Here is a 19649-nt window from a genome sequence, read left to right on the forward strand (position 1 = left end):
TGGGAAGCATTGCGCTCACAAGAGCGTGCTTCTATAGGCTCCAATGGAAGCATCGTTCTCATGCTGTAAGACACGGCATGAGAACTAGCGCAGTGAAGGGGGTAAGTTGCGCAGGGATTGTCTTAATATGTGTATATATACACACATAATTATATATTTAAGAATATACATTTACTGGGAACACACAGTTCCCATACACCACAATGTAAAAGCACTTTTTAGTGCAATTTTTTTCTGACACCCCACAGTCGCCAACTTTAGCCCCTCATAACTGCTTATTGCTGTTATTTTATTAAAAAATAAAGATACCACTAGTTTATTTTGGGGGCATTTGGGGCACATTTATAAAATTAACCAGATCTCTGATCTCTGGTTAATTTTATAAGCGTTAATTGCTACTGCGAGCTTGCGGTAGCAATAACCAGCCACTTGTAATGGCTGGGTATTTAGTATTTATCGCTAACCAGGCAAATTTTTTTGGGCATGCGATAAATTAGCACTCCATTATTTTTGACTCTGAAAGATAAATATTAGTGCAAATACAAACATTTTGATGAATTGTAATAATCTCATCTAAACTGCTTTAGAAATAAAAAAATTCCTGTGATGTTATTTCTTGGCTGCTAAACCTGTTTTGAAGCTTTTTCTGTGCATATATGATTAAAGGGTCTAATACAATGTATTACAACACTGCACTCATAGGTGCTGAATTCTTTATTTATAGTCAGAGTATTGTTTTACTTTAGTCAAAATATATTGAAGCTAAACTAATTCTGCAAAATGTATATTTTAGAGCACAACCAATTTACTTTGAAACTTACAACTCACACACAGACCCACAACTAGACACACATACATAAAAACACACAGACCCACAACTGGACACACACATATAAAAACACACAGACACACAACTGGACATACACACATAAAACACACAGACACACAACTGGACACACACACATAAAAACACACAGACCCACAACTGGACATACACACATAAAACACACAGACACACAACTGGACACACACACATAAAAACACACAGACTCACAACTGGACACACACACATAAAAACACACAGACCCACAACTGGAAACACATACATAAAAACACACAGACCCACAACTGGACACACATACATAAAAACACACAGACCCACAACTGGACACACACATAAAAATACACAGACCCACAACTGGAAACACATACATAAAAACACACAGACCCCACAACTGGATACGCACACATAAAAACACACAGACCCACAACTGGACACGCACACATAAAAACACACAGACCCACAACTGGACACACATACATAAAAACACACAGACCCACAACTGGACATGCACACATAAAAACACACAGACCCACAACTGGACACAGATACATAAAAGCAAACAGACCCACAACTGGACAGACATACATAAAAACACACAGAGTCCACAACTGGACAGACTTACATAAAAACACACAGACACACAACTGGATGCACATACATAAAAGCAAACAGACCCACAACTGGACAGACATACATAAAAACACACAGACCCACAACTGGACGCACATACATACAAACACACAGACCCACAACTGGACACGCATACATAAAACACACAGACACACAACTGGACACACACACATAAAAACACACAGACACACAACTGGACACACACACATAAAAACACGCAGACACACAAGCATACTTTCACATAAAACACACACATATACACACACAAGGGCACATTCACAGAAAACAAACCCAGGGACACATTCACAGAAAAATCACATACCAACCCATACACACCTACAAACACACAGGAATACACTATCAAAAAATGCACATACACATACCCACAGCTGTGTACATTCACAGACCCACAACTGGACACACATACATAAAACACACAGACACACAACTGGACACACATACATAAAAACACACAGACCCACAACTGGACACACACACATAAAACACACAGACACACAACTGGACACACATACATAAAACATACAGACACACAACTGGACACACATACATAAAAACACACAGACACACAACTGGACACACATACACAAAAACACACAGACCCACAACTGGACACACATACATAAAACACACAGACACACAACTGGACACACATACATAAAACACACAGACACACAACTGGACACACATACATAAAAACACACAGACACACAACTGGACACAAATACACAAAAACACACAGACCCACAACTGGACACACACACATAAAACACACAGACACACAATTGGACACACATATATAAAAACACACAGACCCACATCTAGACACACATACATAAAAACACACAGACCCACAACTGGAAACACACATACATAAAAACACACAGACCCACATCTAGACACACATACATAAAAACACACAGACCCATATCTAGACACACATACATAAAAACACACAGACCCACATCTAGACACACATACATAAAAACACACAGACCCCACAACTGGACACACACACATAAAAACACACAGACCCCACAACTGGACACACACACATAAAACACACAGACCCACAACTGGACACACACACATAAAAACACACAGACCCACAACTGGACACACACAAATAAAACACACAGACCCACAACTGGACACACACAAATAAAACACACAGACACACAACTGGACACACACAAATAAAACACACAGACACACAACTGGACACACACATGTTGTGCATATTATCCTTATTATTATTATTTTTATTATAAATATTATTATTATTATTTTTATTATAAATATTATTATTATTATTTTTATTTCAGTAGTGTATCCGCAAAGTGTATTATGTGTTTAGACACAATAAATATTATGGAACCTCTATATCATTCTGATAATGTAACTCAATATTTATATAATAGCGGTTACCAACTTTGCAGGGGCAATGTGTGCAATTTAATAACACTCTGAATTATATCATTTGCAAAGGATAATATATATAAAACCTGAATCCTTTTAGTTCTGATTTGTCTATTAATTAAACTGAGACCATATCAATAAGCAAACTTTGTTTATTAAAATAATTATTAGAAATAATAAGCAATATTTGAATAAAGCAAATCAATAAGCATACATCATAACAATGATTTAGTGATTATCAGGTTAAAACTAACGAAAACAATCACTAAATTATTTTACTTGCAGTAACTTGCATGTATAATAGAGAAACAGAAACTTTTGTTATTTAAATTCTCAGCATAGCTGGCAAGAATCAGGTAAACTAATAATCCTGGCAAACCATAAGAAATTGATATTATTACCAGATTCCTGATTGACCCAGTGTTATTGTCGACAGATAAGACCAGGTTAACAGGAATTACCTAACAAAAATATTTGTGACTATAAAGGGCAAACCAAAATTGATTAACTCACCTGATTTAATAATAAAACTTTGAATATAAATGTAAAGAGCATAAATCATATTAATAAAACTGTTTCATATAGGTTTGTTTCATACTTATCAACATTGTGGGATCCTTCACTATGGTTCAGTGTAAAAAGACCCTCTTAGGTCTCCCCTGGACCCTCTCTTGCCATTATCCTGACTTGTCTATCTGGTCAGCTTAGCCTCCCATCTCCTCTGGATAGGGTGTGGTCATCATGCATGCTCAGTGTGGCCCCTTGTGCCGTCTGCTTGTGTCCCCTTCCCCCCCTTTTGTGGGTGAGTGTGTACTTTATGGAAAATGCTTAACTTCACCCTAACTGATAAGGTTAGGTTCACATAAATGATTGGCTAACATTAATTACAGATTAATTAACATTTCTCCAACATAGGTGTGTCCGGTCCACGGCGTCATCCTTACTTGTGGGATATTCTCTTCCCCAACAGGAAATGGCAAAGAGCCCAGCAAAGCTGGTCACATGATCCCTCCTAGGCTCCGCCTTCCCCAGTCATTCTCTTTGCCGTTGTACAGGCAACATCTCCACGGAGATGGCTTAGAGTTTTTTGGTGTTTAAATGTAGTTTTTATTCTTCAATCAAGAGTTTGTTATTTTAAAATAGTGCTGGTATGTACTATTTACTCTGAAACAGAAAAGAGATGAAGATTTCTGTTTGTAAGAGGAAAATGATTTTAGCAACCGTTACTAAAATCGATGGCTGTTTCCACACAGGACTGTTGAGAGGAATTAACTTCAGTTGGGGGAAACAGTGAGCAGACTTTTGCTGCTTGAGGTATGACACATTTCTAACAAGACTTGGTAATGCTGGAAGCTGTCATTTTCCCTATGGGATCCGGTAAGCCATTTTTATTAAATAAGAATAAAGGGCTTCACAAGGGCTTTAAAGACTGGTAGACATTTTTCTGGGCTAAAACGATTGATTTATAAGCATTTTTAATACTTCATAGCTTTGAGGAGTTATTTTATTCTTGGGAATTATGTAAAATAACCGGCAGGCACTGTATTGGACACCTTTTTCACTGGGGGCCATCTCTAATCATAGGCAGAGCCTCATTTTCGCGCCTCTATTGCGCAGTTGTTTTTGGGAAGCAAGGCATGCAGATGCATGTGTGAGGAGCTCAGATACATAGAAAAAGCTTACTGAAGGCGTCATTTGGTATCGTATTCCCCTTTGGGCTTGGTTGGGTCTCAGCAAAGCAGATACCAGGGACTGTATAGGGGTTAAATATAAAAACGGCTCCGGTTCCGTTATTTTAAGAGTTAAAGCTTTCAAATTTGGTGTGCAATACTTTTAGGGCTTTAAGACACTGTGGTGAAATTTTGGTGAATTTTGAACAATTCCTTCATACTTTTTCACATTTTCAGTAATAAAGTGTGTTCAGTTTAAAATTTAAAGTGACAGTAACGGTTTTATTTTAAAACGTTTTTTGTACTTTGTTATCAAGTTTATGCCTGTTTAACATGTCTGAACTATCAGATAGACTATGTTCTGTATGTGAGGAAGCCAAGGTTCCTTCTCATTTAAATAGATGTGATTTATGTGACACAAAATTTAGAGAAAATGATGCCCAAGATGATTCCTCAAGTGAGGGGAGTAAGCATGGTACTGCATCATCCCCTCCTTCGTCTACGCCAGTCTTGCCCACACAGGAGGCCCCTAGTACATCTAGTGCGCCAATACTCCTTACTATGCAACAATTAACGGCTGTAATGGATAATTCTATCAAAAACATTTTAGCCAAAATGCCCACTTATCAGCGAAAGCGCGACTGCTCTGTTTTAGAAAATACTGAAGAGCATGAGGACGCTGATGATAATGGTTCTGAAATGCCCCTACACCAGTCTGAGGGGGCCAGGGAGGTTTTGTCTGAGGGAGAAATTTCAGATTCAGGGAAAATTTCTCAACAAGCTGAACCTGATGTGATTACATTCAAATTTAAATTGGAACATCTCCGCGCTCTGCTTAAGGAGGTGTTATCTACTCTGGATGATTGTGAGAATTTGGTCATTCCAGAGAAATTATGTAAGATGGACAAGTTCCTAGAGGTCCCGGGGCCCCCCGAAGCTTTTCCTATACCCAAGCGGGTGGCGGACATTGTAAACAAAGAATGGGAAAGGCCCGGCATACCTTTTGTCCCTCCCCCTATATTTAAGAAATTGTTTCCTATGGTCGACCCCAGAAAGGACTTATGGCAGACAGTCCCCAAGGTCGAGGGGGCGGTTTCTACTCTAAACAAACGCACTACTATCCCTATAGAAGATAGTTGTGCTTTCAAAGATCCTATGGATAAAAAATTAGAGGGTTTGCTTAAAAAGATGTTTGTTCAGCAAGGTTACCTTCTACAACCAATTTCATGCATTGTTCCTGTCACTACAGCAGCGTGTTTCTGGTTCGATGAACTAGAAAAGTCGCTCAATAAAGATTCTTCTTATGAGGAGATTATGGACAGAATTCATGCTCTCAAATTGGCTAACTCTTTTACTTTAGACGCCACTTTGCAATTGGCTAGATTAGCGGCGAAAAATTCAGGGTTTGCTATTGTGGCGCGCAGAGCGCTTTGGCTAAAATCTTGGTCAGCGGATGCGTCTTCCAAGAACAAATTGCTTAACATACCTTTCAAGGGGAAAACGCTGTTTGGCCCTGACTTGAAAGAGATTATTTCTGATATCACTGGGGGTAAGGGCCACGCCCTTCCTCAGGATAGGTCTTTCAAGGCTAAAAATAAACCTAATTTTCGTCCCTTTCGCAGAAACGGACCAGCCCCAAGTGCTACATCCTCTAAGCAAGAGGGTAATACTTCTCAAACCAAGCCAGCCTGGAGGCCAATGCAAGGCTGGAACAAAGGTAAGCAGGCCAAGAAACCTGCCACTGCTACCAAGACAGCATGAGATGTTGGCCCCCGATCCGGGACCGGATCTGGTGGGGGGCAGACTTTCTCTCTTCGCTCAGGCTTGGGCAAGAGATGTTCCGGATCCTTGGGCGCTAGAAATAGTCTCCCAAGGTTATCTTCTGGAATTCAAGGAGCTTCCCCCAAGGGGGAGGTTCCACAGGTCTCAATTGTCTTCAGACCACATAAAAAGACAGGCATTCTTACATTGTGTAGAAGACCTGTTAAAAATGGGAGTGATTCATCCTGTTCCATTAGGAGAACAAGGGATGGGATTCTACTCCAATCTGTTCATAGTTCCCAAAAAAGAGGGAACATTCAGACCAATCTTAGATCTCAAGATCCTAAACAAGTTTCTCAAGGTTCCATCGTTCAAAATGGAAACCATTCGGACAATTCTTCCTTCCATCCAGGAAGGTCAATTCATGACCACGGTGGATTTAAAGGATGCGTATCTACATATTCCTATCCACAAGGAACATCATCGGTTCCTAAGGTTCGCCTTTCTGGACAAGCATTACCAGTTTGTGGCACTTCCATTCGGATTAGCCACTGCTCCAAGAATTTTCACAAAGGTACTAGGGTCCCTTCTAGCGGTGCTACGACCAAGGGGCATTGCAGTAGTACCTTACTTGGACAACATACTGATTCAAGCGTCGTCCCTACCACAAGCAAAGGCTCATACGGACATTGTCCTGGCCTTTCTCAGGTCTCACGGGTGGAAAGTGAACGTAGAAAAAAGTTCTCTTTCTCCGTCAACAAGAGTTCCCTTCTTGGGAACAATAATAGACTCCTTAGAAATGAGGATTTTTCTGACAGAAGCCAGAAAATCAAAACTTCTAAGCTCTTGTCAAGTACTTCATTCTGTTCTTCTTCCTTCCATAGCACAGTGCATGGAAGTAATAGGTTTGATGGTCGCGGCAATGGACATAGTTCCTTTTGCGCGAATTCATCTGAGACCATTACAACTGTGCATGCTCAGTCAGTGGAATGGGGATTATACAGACTTGTCTCCGACGATACAAGTAGATCAGAGGACCAGAGATTCACTCCGTTGGTGGCTAACCCTGGACAACCTGTCACAGGGGATGAGCTTCCGCAGACCAGAGTGGGTCATTGTCACGACCGACGCCAGTCTGGTAGGCTGGGGCGCGGTCTGGGAACCCCTGAAAGCTCAGGGTCTTTGGTCTCGGGAAGAATCTCTTCTCCCGATAAACATTCTGGAACTGAGAGCGATATTCAATGCTCTCAAGGCTTGGCCTCAGCTAGCAAAGGCCAAATTTGTACGGTTTCAATCAGACAACATGACGACTGTTGCGTATATCAACCATCAGGGGGGAACAAGGAGTTCCCTGGCGATGGAAGAAGTGACCAAAATCATTCAATGGGCGGAGACTCACTCCTGCCACTTGTCTGCAATCCACATCCCAGGCGTGGAAAATTGGGAAGCGGATTTTCTGAGTCGTCAGACATTTCATCCGGGGGAGTGGGAACTCCATCTGGAAATCTTTGCCCAAATAACTCAATTGTGGGGCATTCCAGACATGGATCTGATGGCCTCTCGTCAGAACTTCAAGGTTCCTTGCTACGGGTCCAGATCCAGGGATCCCAAGGCGACTCTAGTAGATGCACTAGTAGCACCTTGGACCTTCAACCTAGCATATGTATTCCCACCGTTTCCTCTCATCCCCAGGCTGGTAGCCAGGATCAATCAGGAGAGGGCATCGGTGATCTTGATAGCTCCTGCGTGGCCACGCAGGACTTGGTATGCAGACCTGGTGAATATGTCATCGGCTCCACCATGGAAGCTACCTTTGAGACAGGACCTTCTTGTTCAAGGTCCGTTCGAACATCCGAATCTGGTTTCACTCCAACTGACTGCTTGGAGATTGAACGCTTGATTTTATCAAAGCGAGGGTTCTCAGATTCTGTCATTGATACTCTTGTTCAGGCCAGGAAGCCTGTAACTAGAAAAATCTACCATAAAATATGGAAAAAATATATCTGTTGGTGTGAATCTAAAGGATTACCATGGAACAAGATAAAAATTCCTAAGATTCTATCCTTTCTTCAAGAAGGTTTGGAGAAAGGATTATCTGCAAGTTCTTTGAAGGTACAGATTTCTGCTTTATCTGTTTTACTTCACAAAAAGCTGGCGGCTTTTGTTCAGGCTCTGGTTAGAATCAAGCCTGTTTACAAACCTTTGACTCCCCCTTGGAGTCTCAATTTAGTTCTTTCAGTTCTTCAGGGGGTTCCGTTTGAGCCCCTACATTCCGTTGATATCAAGTTATTATCTTGGAAAGTTTTGTTTTTGGTTGCAATTTCTTCTGCTAGAAGAGTTTCAGAGTTATCTGCTCTGCAGTGTTCTCCTCCTTATCTGGTGTTTCATGCAGATAAGGTGGTTTTGCGTACTAAACCTGTTTTTCTTCCGAAAGTTGTTTCTAACAAAAACATTAACCAGGAGATAGTCGTGCCTTCTTTGTGTCCGAATCCAGTTTCAAAGAAGGAACGTTTGTTGCACAATTTGGATGTAGTGCGTGCTCTAAAATTCTATTTAGATGCTACAAAGGATTTCAGACAAACATCTTCCTTGTTTGTTGTTTATTCTGGTAAAAGGAGAGGTCAAAAAGCAACTTCTACCTCTCTATCTTTTTGGCTTAAAAGCATCATCAGATTGGCTTATGAGACTGCCGGACGGCAGCCTCCTGAAAGAATCACAGCTCATTCCACTAGGGCCGTGGCTTCCACATGGGCCTTTAAGAACGAGGCTTCTGTTGATCAGATATGTAAGGCAGCGACTTGGTCTTCACTGCACACTTTTACCAAATTTTACAAATTTGATACTTTTGCTTCTTCTGAGGCTATTTTTGGGAGAAAGGTTTTGCAAACCGTGGTGCCTTCCATCTAGGTGACTTGATTTGCTCCCTCCCATCATCCGTGTCCTAAAGCTTTGGTATTGGTTCCCACAAGTAAGGATGACGCCGTGGACCGGACACACCTATGTTGGAGAAAACAGAATTTATGTTTACCTGATAAATTACTTTCTCCAACGGTGTGTCCGGTCCACGGCCCGCCCTGGTTTTTTTAATCAGGTCTGATGATTTATTTTCTTTAACTACAGTCACCACGGTATCATATGATTTCTCCTATGCAAATATTCCTCCTTTACGTCGGTCGAATGACTGGGGAAGGCGGAGCCTAGGAGGGATCATGTGACCAGCTTTGCTGGGCTCTTTGCCATTTCCTGTTGGGGAAGAGAATATCCCACAAGTAAGGATGACGCCGTGGACCGGACACACCGTTGGAGAAAGTAATTTATCAGGTAAACATAAATTCTGTTTTTTGTTAATAAGCTAAGATTTAGCAGTTAGAATATTTTACCCTCAGAAGATGGCACTCGTCACTAAGCTATAACAGACAAATATGTATTTTGTAAATATATTCTGAAAAACAAGTCAGTATCTCGATTTGAGCGTTAACCAAGGTTGAACCCCACTAATGTTTATAGAAAAAGAGACTTACTGGAACCATGTATAAAAAACATGGGGATATTTGTGGATATTTATACCAATAATATGATGATAGGAATCATGCAGCTATGTTGGGGACCTTGAATATCATAGTAACTAAACATGGATTATTTTGATAAAGTACAAAAACTTCACAGTAAGCAATTATATACTGACAAGCAGCACTAGCTAATCACTATATATTATACTGAAAAATAATATATATGTGTATGTGTACCTGAATATATAAGTAAATACACATAATCAATTGTACCCCTATATTATATAGCATAGACATATGTGATTAATATGCAATATCAAAATTGTGAATTATACTGGACAATTGTCCTGACACACATAAAAACACACAGACACACAACTGGACACACACACATAAAAACACACAGACACACAACTGGACACACATACATAAAAACACACAGTGGAAGCTGGTGGCTTTTGAAGATAGGGGCGCACTAGCCCCTCCCCTCAGATGGCTCCACCCATTTTATATATATACTGGGTACAAGAGTCCTGTCATTGGGGCAGTATATATATATATATATATATATATATATAAAGGATAAGGTATTTCAGCGCTAAGAGGTTGTAGAGGGTCTATTAGTCTTGTTTCATTTATATATCCCATCCATTAATCAGAATATGTTTACAAGACCAAAACTAATTAGGTAAACAATAGTCCCATACAATTTAAGATGGTCTATGGATCTGAAATAGTTCAGATAGTCCGTGGTACTGGTTCCTATGTGCCCCAGGATCTGGCAGCCCGTCTGGAAAGAGAGCGATCCCCCATAGAGAGAGGTCCCTCCTGAGAGTCTGGAAAGGTATAGAAGTAGACAGGCGCACCTAGTGTAATACGTACAGAATATATGTACACACAAGAAAAGGTGAAATATCCGCACTGACTTGGTTTAACCTCATAATATGAGGTATTAAAAGCACACTTGTGTTAGTAAACGTTCCTTGCTGATTCCTCAGTCCAGTCTCCTCCCATGTTCCTATAGATGACCCAGTCTCTTTGTTTAGGATCCTTGTAGACCAGGGTTTCCCCACAGTGCTGGCGCAGGTCCCAGTATTTAAAGGGTTAAAAGGGTTGAAGGGAATGACAGCTACTGATATGATTATAGCAGTATAAGGTAAATAAGTGATTATAGTACTAACACAAATTGTGCCATAAAACCAAGTATTTAATATAGAACAGGTGTAATATTAACAGCAACAAAACAGTATAAATACAATAACCCACTTATAAAACAAAAGCAGGTGCGATAATAAACAAATGCAAAGCAATAGTAAAAAACAGAGCCGTAGTCAGTATTTGTAACAAGATCAATATTATTATAATCCTGATACTGGCTGACTAATGCGCTCTTATATACTCAAATAGAACAATTGAAGTAATGGAGCCACAAAGGATATTCACTAGACCGTTACACTATTTAACACTGTGCAGCAGTCAAATCCTTATTCAGCTCCATGTAACTACGCTGTCTGTAGTGGGTTATTGTATTTATACTGTTTTGTTGCTGTTAATATTACACCTGTTCTATATTAAATACTTGTTTTTTTTTAAATACTGGGACCTGTTCCAGCACTGTGGGGAAACCCCGGTCTACATGGATCCTAAACAAAGAGACTGGGTCATCTATAGGAACGTGGGAGGAGACTGGACTGAGGAATCAGCAAAGAACGTTTACTAACACAAGTGCGCTTTTAATACCTCATATCGTGAGGTTAAACCAAGTGAGTGCGGATATTTCACCTTTTCTTGTGTGTACATATATTCTGTACTTATTACACTAGGTGTGCCTCTGTGCGCCTGTCTACTTCTATACCTTTTCCATACATATATATATATATATATATATATATATATATATATATATACATACACAGGTGGCCCTCGGTTTACGCCGGTTCAATTTGCGCCGTTTCAGAATAACAACCTTTTTTTCAGTCATGTGACTGCTATTGAAAAGCTTTGGAAAGCAAAGTGCACTAATTAAAATAGCCAGTAGGTAGAACTCTCCTCTTGTTTTGCAGCAAAGTTATGCAACTTAACAGCCTGATATTGATCTGTGTACACAGATCAGACCAGATCTATCGAGCAACAAGTTTTAGCAGCCACTTCCTTATTATCTTCCTGTCCAGCAGCTTGAGGTGAGGGTGCCTAACTGCTTAATCACTGCAGATTGAAATGCATAGAATAGGTGCAGACCCAATATTATCTAACATGCTAACAATGCAGAGAACCGATTCCAGAAAAATGCAAGTAAAAAAAAACACGTTTTTGATAACTAATTGAAAAGTGTTTTTTTTGTTATTTTTTTATTGCCCATTCTCCTGTAGATAAATCTCCACCAGTCATCAACATAAACCAGGATTATTCAAATATGCTAATATAAAATTAAGAGGGGTAAGTTGTGCCCACTGTGTAATGTTATGAGCTCCCTATTTCTCTCTGCATCATCTGAGTGTTGAAAAATGAAGCACACGTAATGGGTGCAATATCTGATGCTCATTATTGACCTTGTTGTCATGCTGTGCGCCCCTTATTCCTACCTAGATCCTCTAATAAACTAGGGCACACACGATCTCCATGTTCAAATGCACACACAGACACTAATAATCTATGTAAGAATAAGTCTCACATGTTATTGAACCCGAACAGATCGTCGCAAGTGAACGCTCGTAGAGTGGTCATCTTCTTAGAACGCCAGCTAAACACAATCTAGATGTAGGCGGAAAACGGACATGTGCAACCTTTTACACATGGAAGTGATGTCAGCACTTGCAAGAAGGGCGGAAGTGATAGGCAAGTATTGGCACATGGCAGTAGTTGTTAGAGCATGACAATTCCTAGTGAGTGTGACTGAGTTAAATAACCTTTGACACATACCCTGCATACAGATATTGCTACTTTATATGTTTGACGGATGCCATTCATTTCACATTGTTGACAGCACCTTTATTTAGGGGCTAAATTTCATGCTTTGAAATGCTGCATCTAAATACACTGTTATGTCATCTCTTTGCATTGCACAAACTATGGAAATTGCAGTATCACAGATGTTGAAAATAAACTGTCACATGAATTTCTGAAGTTTAATGTCTATTATTAAATAAAATATTTAGAACAAATGACAGATTTATATAATTATGTCCTGCTTTGGGTTACACACAAATAGGCTATCTAATTGTTATTATTAATAAACATTAATATATGAAAGCAGCAGAGAGAAAATAACACATAACTAATTATATAACAATAATAATAAACTATATAGATTATAACCAGAGCAGCAATCACTAATAACCAATGTGTGTACAAATCTGCATTCAGTGACAGTGTTGGTGCCTATGTGCCTATCTCCCTGGCACAGAGTGACACCTCTGGGCACCTGTCTGACAGTGACAGTTCTCCTGGCCTCCCCTTCTGTGACTGCCCTGCCCGGAAAACAATATTGTGCCTAGCTGCCCCCGGTTCACCTGCTTGCCGCTCTCCGCTTGCTCAGCAGGTAAAGGAGGACAAGCGTAGCCCCGGCCGCCGACGAATTTGCGAAGGTCAGGTACTTGCTGTACACCGGCGCCATGGTCACTGTCAGAAGGAGGAAATGCAGAGGGGAAGCCGGTCACAGACCTGCAGCATGCTGGGAACTCACAAACCCCACCCCTAGCTCCTCCCACTCACGACCGTCACCATAGCAACACCCCCACTCTCAAATAGGACAACCAAAGTCCTCTTTGTTACTTAGTTGACTTGTAACTTGTCGTCTAATACAGGTGTTTAATTTATATTCGCTCCTTTGTTCTGGGCTCTATGGAACTCAGGGTGTACTTGAGTAGCATAACTATCTAAAAAAGAGGGTATGAGGAGTAGCATGAAATAGGGAGTGAGGAGTATATGCAGGTCAAAAGCGTAAGCTTTACATCATAGGCACTGGCACACTACTGTTATGTGTCCTTGAATGAACGTATAATGCTGTGTGAAATGATTGAATATAATAAAAAAGTGAAGCTTTTTGAATAGCGTATTAAACAAAGAAAAAAAATCACATCAGGATCAGACCTGATCAGCTGTGGACATGGGCTACAGGCGGCTGCCACTGCCAGCAGGGCTGGGCTTATGTAATCAGTGGTGCTGGCAGTAGTTATGCCCCTGCCTCGTCCCACACACACAGTCAGCTCTTAGTGTGTGAGTGTCATGTGACAGCTGGCTCTCACTCGCACACTAAGAGCTGTGCGGTTAGGAAGGCTATGGGCTGGCCTGTAGGTGGCGCTGAAGGCAATGCAGTTTTAAAGTGGAAAGTGCTTTTGCCTATACTTCTATCTATCGCACTGCACAGCATGTGCGATAGATAGAAGTATTAGGCAAAGCCCATTCCACTTTCAGCCTAAAGATTTAAAAATAACATTTTTAATGGTTTTTATTCAAAACTGCAGTGGAGCCTGGAGGATTTTTATTTATTTATTTATTTATTTATTAAGCAAAAAAGGTTTAAAAATTAAAAAAAAAAATTATTTCTCACTTTTTTTTTTTTTTTTTTTTCATCAGGGATCAGGCAGGAGCCTCCACTATAGAGAAGCTTCCACTGAAAACACACAGACACACAAATGGACACACACATAAAAACACACAGACACACAACTGGACACACAGACACACAGACAGAACTGGACACACACACACACACACACACATTAAAAACACACAGACACACAATCATACTTTCACATAAAACACACACATATACACAAACAAGGACACATTCACAGAAAACAAACCCAGGGACACATTCACAGACAAATCACATACCAACCCATACACACCTACAAACACACAGGAACACACTATCAAAAAATGCACTTACACATACCCACATCTGTGTACATTCACAGACCCACAACTGGACACACATACATAAAAACACACAGACCCCCACAACTGGACACACACACATAAAAACATGCAGACCCACAACTGGACACACACACACATAAAACACACAGACACACAACTGGAAACACATACATAAAAACACACATACCCCACAACTGGACACACACACATAAAAACACACAGACCAACAACTGGACACACATAAATAAAAACACACAGACCCACAACTGGACACACACACATAAAAACACATAGACCCACAACTGGACAGACATAAATTAAAACACACAGACCCACACCTGGACAGACATACGTAAAAACACACAGACACACAACTGGACATACACACAGAGACACAACTGGACACACACACATAAAAACACGCAGACACACAAGCCTACTTTCACATAAAACACACACATATACACACACAAGGGCACATTCACAGAAAACAAACCCAGGAAAATATACTCATAGAAAAATCACATATCAAACCATACACACCTACAAACGCATAGGAACACACTATCAAAAAATGCACATACACATACCCACAGCTGTTTACATTCACAGACCCACAACTGGAAACAGATTCATAAAACACACAGACACACAACTAGACACACACATAAAAACACACAGACACACAACTGGACACACACACATAAAAACACACAGACACACAACTGGACACACATACATACTAACACACAGACCCACAACTGGACACACACACATAAAAACACACAGACCCACAACTGGACACACATACATAAAAACACACAGACACACAACTGGACACAGATACATAAAAACACACAGACCCACAACTGGACACACATACATAAAAACACACAGACCCACAACTGGACACACATACATAAAAACACACACACCCACAACTGGACACACATACATAAAAACACACAGACACACAACTGGACACAAATACATAAAAACACACAGACCCACAACTGGACACACATACATAAAAACACACAGACCCACAACTGGACACACATACATAAAAACACACAGACACACAACTGGACAGACATACATAAAAACACACAGACACACAACTGGACACATATACATAAAAACACACAGACACACAACTGGACACAGATACATAAAAACACACAGAGCCCACAACTGGACACAGATACATAAAAACACACAGAGCCCACAACTGGACACACACACATAAAAACACACAGACACGCAACTGGACACACATACATAAAAACACACAGACACACAACTGGACACACATACATAAAAACACACAGACACACAACTGGACACAGATACATAAAAACACACAGAGCCCACAACTGGACACACACACATAAAAACACACAGACACACAACTGGACACACATGCATAAAAACACACAGACCCACAACTGGACACACATACATAAAAACACACAGACACACAACTGGACACAGATACATAAAAACACACAGACCTACAACTGGACACACATACATAAAAACACACAGACCCACAACTGGACACACATACATAAAAACACACAGACACACAACTGGACAGACATACATAAAAACACAGACACACAACTGGACACATATACATAAAAACACACAGACACACAACTGGACACAGATACATAAAAACACACAGAGCCCACAACTGGACACAGATACATAAAAACACACAAAGCCCACAACTGGACACACACACACACATAAAAACACACAGACACACAACTGGACACACATACATTAAAACACACAGACACACAACTGGACACACATACATAAAAACACACAGACACACAACTGGACACAGATACATAAAAACACACAGAGCCCACAACTGGACACACACACACATAAAAACACACAGACACACAACTGGACACACATGCATAAAAACACACAGACCCACAACTGGACAAACATACATAAAAACACACAGACACACAACTGGACACACACACATAAAAACACACAGACACACAACTAGACACACACACACATAAAAACACACAGACGCACAACTGGACAGACATACATAAAAACACAGAGACACACAACTGGACAGACATACATAAAAACACACAGACACACAACTGGACACACACACACATAACAACACACAGACACACAACTAGACACACACACATAAAAACACACAGACAAACAACTGGACACACATACATACTAACACACAGACCCACAACTGGACACACATTCATAAAACACACAGACACACATACATAAAAACACACAGACACACAACTGGACACACACACATAAAAACACACAGACACACAACTGGACACACATACATACTAACACACAGACCCACAACTGGACACACATACATACTAACACACAGACCCACAACTGGACACACATACATAAAAACACACAGAAACACAACTTGACACACACACATATAACACACAGACACACACACATAAAAACACACAGACACACAACTGGACACACACACATAAAAACACACAGACACACAACTGGACACACATACATACTAACACACAGACCCACAACTGGACACACATTCATAAAACACACAGACACACAATTGGACACACACATAAAAACACACAGACACACAACTGGACACACACACATAAAAACATGGAGACAGACAAGCGTACCTTCACATAAAACAAACAAATACACACACAATGGCACAGTCACAGAAAACAAACCCAGGGACACATTCACAGAAACATCACATACCAACCCATACACACCTACAAACGCACGGGAACACACTATCAAAAAATGCACATACACATACCCACAGCTGTGTACATTCACAGACCCACAACTGGACACACATACATAAAAACACACAGACCCACAACTGGACACACATACATAAAAACACACAGACCCACGTACATAAAAACACACAGAGCCCACAACTGGACACACATACATAAAAACACACAGACACACATACATAAAAACACACAGACACACAACTGGACACACACACATAAAAACACACAGACACACAACTGGACACACACACATAAAAACACGCAGACACACAAGCATACTTTCACATAAAACACACACATATACACACACAAGGGCACATTCACAGAAAACAAACCCAGGGACACATTCACAGAAAAATCACATACCAACCCATACACACCTACAAACACACAGGAACATACTATCAAAAAATGCACATACATATACCCACAGCTGTGTACATTCACTTAAATTACACAGGCACACACACAAACTTATACAAACACACGCTCACAGAACATGCCCCACACACTTACACACTAATTTAAAACACACATATAAACACACACACAATCTCACAGAATAAACACACACACAATGATACACAATGATACATTCACAGAAAACTCACATAGATGTAATAAAAAATGTTATTCAAGCTGAACTAACTCTATGACCCACCTCATATTTTGACAGCATGATACAACATCACATACATAAAGCTACTGCAGATACATCCAGTGCAAAGCTAACAGTATTTGAAACAAAATAAACAATGTTACTCAGTACTTCAGCACCCTAATGGGGAGGGGCGTAAAGACAAAGGGGACACAGGTATGTGCCTGAGCTGACCTGTTTATTGAAGCACACTGGATTTTATTTTAATTGTATTCTGTATGTAAATTTTGGAATTTTAATTTGGATTTCATCTCCTTTTAGACTGATTAGAAGTCACCCATCCTGTATGTTTTTCTCTTGCTGCAAGGATGACTTGTTTGTAAATATCACCACAAGTCCTTTTTCTCTTTTAGAAAATGATTGCATGCATATTAATGGGACACATTTAACAAAATGATATCATGTGTGGTCAAATATTTGCTAAAATATAATGATGCAAAAATCCAATGGAGCCCACCTGATGTCTGTGCGTAAGAGCAAGAAAAGATCATGTTATCAGGTGTGCATGCATGATAATTAGGTGTGCATGCATGATAATTAGGTGTGCATGCATGATAATCAGGTGTGCATGCATGATAATTTATATTTATTCTATATAGATAACACTTAGAGGTATATTTATTAATGTGCGAGCGGACATGATATGATGTAGCGTATCATGTCCGTTGCACATCGATAAACGCCGAGAGCATACGCTGTTAGCATTTTTCATAGCACCAGCAGTTATTGTGAACTGCTGGTGCAATGCTGCCACCTGCAGATTCGAGGCCACTAGCAGTGTCAATAAACCTGATCATATTCGATCGGGTTGATTTCTGTCCGCTGCCTCAGGCGGACAAGTTATGGAGCAGCGGCCATATGACCTGCAATCAAAGGAAGGAGAAGGCTTGATAAATTGAGCCTTTAGAGTTATATAAAATATACTAAAGCATTACCCAAGAAAATAAAACATTATTCTTAATTGGTTGACATTTTTAATGGACCAATGAATTTATTGATCCTGATGTTGGATGTGATAATCTCACAAGACCTCAGATACCTTTTCTTCAGAACTAATGGCAGAGGGAGATCTCAGTGCACAGTGCAGAAATAAAGACACCAGCGTTTTTGTAGCTGAATGCACTGCCATATAATAAATATATTGTTCTCTTCAAGATGATCAAGTAGAAAATAATTTTAATATTTTTTTCCCCATTCTGTGCACTTGGTGACTTCGGGGTCAATTTATCAAGCTCCGTACAGAGCTTCATGCACCGTGTTTCTGGCGAGGAAACAGAAGTTCTAAAGCAGCAGTCTAAAGACCACTGCTCCATAACCTGTCCGCCTGCTATGAGGCAGTAGACGGAAATCAACCCGATCGAATACGATCGGGTTAATTCACACCTCCTGCTAGCGGCCGCGAATCTACAGGTGGCAGTATTGCACCAGCAG

The sequence above is a fragment of the Bombina bombina genome, chromosome 4, assembly GCF_027579735.1.
Source record: "Bombina bombina isolate aBomBom1 chromosome 4, aBomBom1.pri, whole genome shotgun sequence".
NCBI classification, from domain to species: domain Eukaryota; kingdom Metazoa; phylum Chordata; class Amphibia; order Anura; family Bombinatoridae; genus Bombina; species Bombina bombina.